This window comes from Prunus dulcis, chromosome 1 (assembly GCF_902201215.1).
Source record: "Prunus dulcis chromosome 1, ALMONDv2, whole genome shotgun sequence".
Classification (NCBI taxonomy): Eukaryota; Viridiplantae; Streptophyta; class Magnoliopsida; order Rosales; family Rosaceae; genus Prunus; species Prunus dulcis.
Genome location: NC_047650.1, coordinates 21,753,176 through 21,759,956, shown reverse-complemented (window position 1 = coordinate 21,759,956; position 6,781 = coordinate 21,753,176). Strand labels below are relative to the sequence as shown.

The 6,781-nt window shown below is 35.4% G+C and overlaps 1 pseudogene; it reads left to right on the top strand.

Moving 5' to 3' along the window:
- The first annotated feature begins 4,546 nt into the window (after window positions 1-4,546).
- Window positions 4,547-5,876, top strand: LOC117616459 (annotated as a pseudogene).
- The last annotated feature ends 905 nt before the right edge of the window (window positions 5,877-6,781 follow it).

The following is a 6,781-nucleotide window of genomic DNA, read 5'->3' as shown; positions in this document are numbered from 1 at the left end:
CATCGACTTGTCTCTACAACTCATTGATTTCATCTGCTCTACGGTTTCTCTCATTTGTTTCTCGCTGTTGCCTCTCCAAGCATCTCCTAAAATCTTCCATTGAGAATGAATGAAGTATGAATTCTAAACTCTTAGAAATGAAAATATAGAAAGATGTGGTGTGAGAGGTATGACCTGAGCCTCTGGTTTTATAGAAAATTTTGGCAAGATAGACATGCCACGTGGCTTGATTTGATTGGATGAAAATCTTATTTGAAATTTCAAATTCATCCGAAATTTGAACCCTATTTTGTATGAATTTTGAATTTTGAAATTCATCCGAAATTTGAACCCAAATTTATCTGAATTTTGAATTTTGAATTTTGAAATTCATTCGAAATTTGAACCCAAAAATTTATTTGAATTTTGAATTTTGAAATTCATCCGAAATTTGTATCCAAAATCTTATCCGAAAATTTTATCCGATTATGAATACTCTTGACACGTAGCAACCCGGAAATCTTATCTGAAAATATTATCCAAATTAATTATTTTCATTAAAAAAATAGGGGGGAAAAAACAAAAAAATGAATAGTAATTGCCCTTAGCCATGGCAATGGGTGGAAACACAAAATACTATTTGCAAGGGCAACCACTATTCACGTGAATAGTGACTGCCCTAGCTCCCCCCTTGCCATGGCTAAGGACAAATGAGTGGAGTTGCTCTTAGGTGTCCAGCTCAACATATTTCAAGGCGGGAGGATTTCCAATTAGCCTTTTTTTCTTTGAAAAAAAAATTAATGTATGCATATATTTCAATTTTATGTTTTTTTTTTTCTAAATTAGCACTAATTATTAACAAATATAAAAAATAGAAGAGGCATGCAATTTTATGTGTTTTTTTCTTTCTAAATTAGCACTAATTATTAAAACAGTAACACTAGGGGCACCAACACGAGTGCCCCTTCGTTGCTACCATTGTCTCTGTTGAAATATCGTCATCTATTGCAACATCGTTTCCATAGAGATGAGTTTTCCCTTTTCTTGCCATCTCACGCACTGATGACATCCCAAATCTATTTTGGGAATATGATGGAGAAAATGGCAGATGGGATATTCACTTGGACATTATAGATTAGCCATTGACTTCTCAAGATGGTGCTGAGTTTCATGTCTGGAATTAAGTGAAACAAGTTCAGATAATTTTTTTGGTGAGGAGTTATGCCCTTGGTTTAGGTTGCAAGGCCTCCATGTTCTTTGATCGAATCTATTCTTTTATGAAGGAAAAAAAAAAAAAAAACTTGAATCTTTTAAGAACATCAAATCTACTCTTTTATGAAATTTTTTATTTACTAAAATCAGATCAAAGGGCCACTATTCTGGTGATGATGACTATAAATGGATGTGATACTGGGCGGCACTGGAGGGTTCTGGTGCTGAAGGATGGAGAAGGATGAGCGGTGGTAGGGTTTGAGAAATAAACATATTAAAGTAAAATGAATTAAAATGGTTTACTACAAAATTTGAATTAAATTGACTAATGTGGCATATGCCATGTTGGACTAAAGAAAAAACATGTTGGACTAAAGATAATAATCATATATGTATTATATTTTTCAGTTCTGATCTCTTGGACTACAGGAGTCTAAGAGATTTGTGGTCACTTATCTTAGATGTAAATTCAATGGTTCACTCACTCTTACACTCCTTTTAAGAAACTTTTTTGAACCATGGGATTAATATTCAACGGTGGGTAACCATAATATCTTGGACTCATGTGGTCCGATCAGGACTGTTCTATTGGTTGCTTAAAATGAGACACTTCAACACAGTGATTACACCGTCCAAGAGAAAACATGTTGGATATGGCTAATTCATTAAGGAAAATGCTAGGCTTATAACATTTTTCATACCACATTGTGTACCACATCTCTAATAGAGGTGGGCCCCATTGTATTGGTGGGCTCCACCTCTATCAGTTAAGTGGTACACAATGTGGTGTAAAAATATGGAAAGCCTAGCATAACCCATTCGTTAATTAAGAAGGGACATGGCTCCAGAGAGATTGTTAAACCACGTGCATGCATTATAGTGTTGTCATGTATGATTAGTCAAATATGCATGTGGCTAGTGGCTTGTGGCTAGTGGCTTTTTTTAGCTGAATTATGAATGCAATCCTAGAATTTTTCAACCAAAAAAAAAAAGAAGTCATCATTAGTTGTCATGTGTGTAATTCATCTTAGCTTATCTTTATATTATTATTTAAAATTACGTGGTTCTATATTATTGGATGTGTGGACTCCACCTCTATTAGAGAAGTGATACACAATGTGGTATAAAAATATGGTAAGCCTAGCATTACCCATTCATTAATTAAGAAGGGACATGGCTCCAAAGAGACTGTCAAACCACGTGCATGCATTATAGTGTTGTCATGTATGATTAGTCAAATATGCATGTCTAGTCATCATTAGTTGTCATGTGTGTAATTCATCTTAGCTCATCTTTATATTATTATTTAAAGTCACGTGGTTCTATATTATTGGATGTGTGGGCTCCACCTCTATTAGAGAAGTGGTACATAATGTGGTATAAAAATATGGTAAACCTAGCATTACCCATTCATTAATTAAGAAGGGACATGGCTCCAAGGAGACTGTCGAACCACGTGCATGCATTATAGTATTGTCATGTATGATTAGTAAAATATGCATGTCTAGTCATCATTAGTTGTCATGTGTGTAATTCATCTTAGCTCATCTTTATATTATTATTTAAAGTCACGTGGCTCTATATTATTGGATGTGTGGGCTCCATCTCTATTAGAGAAGTGGTACACAATATGGTATAAAAATATAGTAAGTCTAGCATTACCCATTCATTAATTAAGAAGGGACATGGCTCCAAAGAGACTGTCAAACCATGTGCATGCATTATAGTGTTGTCATGTATGATTAGTCAAATATGCATGTCTAGTCATCATTAGTTGTCATGTGTGTAATTCATCTTAGCTCATCTTTATATTATTATTTAAAGTCACGTGGCTCTATATTATTGGATGTGTAGCATATGAGAATTTTCTACAGAGGGACCAATTTGATGTATGCGTAGTAATATTAAGGACCAACTATGTCACAAAAAAAAAAAACATATATGACTAAAGGTGATAATTTCGTGAACCTCAGGAATTTATGATTATTTTTTATAATAAAAAAAAAAACCTTTTCCTATTGTGTGACTCTTGAGAAGATAAAACCAGATTGGGTGGAGTGGCTGGGTTTGTTTGTTTGTTTTTTTTTGTTTTTTTCTCTTAGAAGATTGGTCTTGGGTATATAGGTAGGGAAAAGTTTCAGAAAATTTCTAGGTATCCTATGTATTGCATATCAATTTGCTTCTTAACCTATGTTTAATTCGTATTTACCTCATATTCAGATATTCAACTCCACATTGAAACGTAAATTGTATTTCAGCCTATATACATAGGTAATTAAACTTTAAATCAATTCATATTTAGCTCATCTTCAGGTATTTACATACACATTAGCAGTGTGTTTGCTTCATAATCATGTGAATTCATTAATACAGATTAGTTTTCATAATATGGGCAAGATAATAACTTTGTGTATTTTTGTCGATAAAAAGTTATCATTTTCATGTCGATCTCAGCCTCAGAATTGGATTATTGCGAAGGTCATCATGTGCTCACGTTTCTTTTAAGCAATGGGATTGCTAAGTTTGACATGACAGATTAGGTCTCATAAAGAGATAAAGCTTGAAAAAACCAAGTTATAACAATACAAATAAAACTCTCACAAATGAGATATGAAAAGCTCTCACAAAGGAGAGATGAAAAAAGCTCTCACAAAGGAGAGAAGAAAAGCTCTCACAAAGGAGAGAAGAAAAGCTCTCACAAAAGAAAGGTGAAAAGCTCTCACAAAAGGAGAGGTGAAAATCTCTCACAAAATAAGAGGTGAAAACTACACAGAGACCCCAAAAAGTCTCTGTGACTTATTCCGAACATAAAGAAACCGCAAAAAGGATAGTGGTGGAGTTCTGACGCCGAAACGCAGCCGCTTGTGATGGTTGGAGGAAAATCATATAACAAAGCGAAGACAAAGAGGGAAAACATTTTGTCTTTGAAAATGAGGGGAGAAGAGAGGGAGGAAGAGAAGAGGGGAGAGGGGAGGAAGAACAGTGGCTTCCTCTCCCCTCAAAGTGAAACAGCTCTAGGAGGATTTTTTGGGAGATAGGGGCCTAGGGTTTAATCATACTTCCTAGTTTAGACAGTCATAAATACTATACTTATTTTTTAATTCAATATGATTGGTCAATATCTATAAAAAAATAATATAAAAAAATTGTTGGTATTAATGAAAATTTTTTTTTTAAAACAATGCATAAAATAAAGCAACATTAAATTATTGGGAGCTACTAGGAGTCCCTTTAGCAATGAGTTACTTTAGCTCTATATAAGTCTCCTTGAAGAGCAACACAAACCACATACAATCACAGCTAAACATACCCTCATTGTTTTGTTACCAAGGTACTTGAACTTAAGCAGACGATCATGAAGGTTGAAGTTGAAGTAATCTCCAAAGAGATTATCAAACCATCTTCTCCAACCCCTGACCATCTTCTCCACTACCAATTCTCCTTTCTTGATCAAATAGCTCCCCAAGTCTACAACCCTTTGCTCCTTTTTTATGAACACAATGCCAAGACACAACCCAACAGCACTGAAATATCCAACCACCTCAAGAACTCATTATGCGAGGTCTTAAACCTTTTCTACCCTCTAGCAGGACGCATCAAGAACAACCAGTTCATACATTGCAATGACGAGGGCATCCCTTTCGTCGAAGCTCGAGTACTGGATTGCACACTTTCTGATGTTCTCAGCAACCCTATCCCTGGTGAGCTTAACAAGTTCATGCCCTTTGAACTTGATGATATTACCAATTCATTGCCCCTAGGGGTCCAACTCAACATATTTCCATGTGGAGGCTTTGCAATTGGTCAATGCATTTCTCACAAGATTGCTGATGGGTTGTCGTATTTCATGTTTAGCAAAATTTGGGCAGCCATTGCTCGTGGAGACCAAGCCAACATAAACCCTCCGGAGTTTGTCTCATCCACACTCTTCCCACCAAAGGAGTTTAATATTGGATTTGATAGTAGCGTTGGCATCACAAAGGATAGACTAACAAAGCGGTTTGTGTTTGATGCCTCTCAAATAGAGAACCTCCGAGAAAGATATGAACAAAGTATGCACAATATGAAGAAACGCCCAACACGTGTGGAAACTTTATCCACTTTCTTATGGAGTCGGTTTGTTGCGGCTACAAAGGATAGTACCTTGAATAAGTTGTACAGGGTGGTACATGCTGTGAACTTGCGTCCGAGGTTTGATCCACCATTGCCTCAAAGTTTTTTTGGGAATCTTTTTCGTTTGGCCATTACAGCTCCACTGCAAATTCCAAGTAGTGGTGGTAGCGATGAAGAATGTGGTCATGGCGTGGTGATCCCAGTGGTACGAGAAGCAATGGACAATATAGACAATGAGTACATAAAGAAATTACAAAAGCAAGGTGATGAGCACTTAGGTGTGATGAAAAAACAAGCTGATAGTTTTAAGAGAGGAGAGATGGCTACATCCCTTAACTTTAGTAGCTATTGTAGATTTCCTCTTTATGACAATGATTTTGGTTGGGGGAGGCCTACATGGGTCGGCTCACCGGCACTCACCCTACAAGAATGTTGTGCTTTTCATGGACACAAAAGAGGGTGGTGGAATAGAGGCATATGTTAGTTTGGAGGAGGAAGTCATGGCTAAGTTTGAATGTGATAGCGAGTTGCTCTCCTATGTTGCTCCAACCGGTCGGGTGCTCCTATGCTAAGGAAATAAATTTCTCTGTGTAACTATACGTTTGTGTTACAACTAAAATGTCTGAGTTATTTGCAGTTTCATGTTTCAATAATCGTCAAGCTTTTCTCAATTAAGGCCTGCACTTTGAATATTGGTATATACAAAGTCTACAACAATATTTGGGTGCAAAAATCGGTTTGCATTTCCATGTTCACTTTAGTTGTGATTCACAAATCTACATCGTTATGATATTATATCAGAATCGTTTACAGTGAAGATTCATTAACCACAATTGAGGTCTTCTCTTGATAATAAAATTGAGGCCTTCTTTCCATAATAAAATTAAAATTTTAAAAACTCTCATTACAAGATAAGGTTTGATATGGCTTTGATGACCGGATAGGCTGAGAAGGTGCTCAAGAAGAAGAAAAATGTGGAGACGATAACGGTGATCATGCATCGTTCATTGGTCTGGTAATTAGGACGGAATCTAAATTTTTTTTGAAAATAAATATAAAATGTTATATGCATATGTGTGTGGGGTTTTTTTATTATTTTTATTTTTATTTATATATATATATATATTTTCCAGTGTCGATTAAATAGTAGAAGTACTGCACATTCCGTTGGATCCAAAAATATGTACGATTAATTTCATCTGATATCAATTATTGATAATAGTATGCAATTATTTATTTATGTTTTTGGGTTTATATAGCAAAAGATTGGGTATAACCATAGTCTGAAATATCGATAATATCGAGGAAATATCGAGGATATTTCGATTTTTTCGAATCACGGATATTTCGGAACATATCCATGTACATATCGTATAAATATCGACAATATCGACTATAATATCGGAAAATATCGATGTCGATAATTTCGCTCACATTTCAGCAATATTTTGTCAAAATATCGGTGTAATATCGCTAA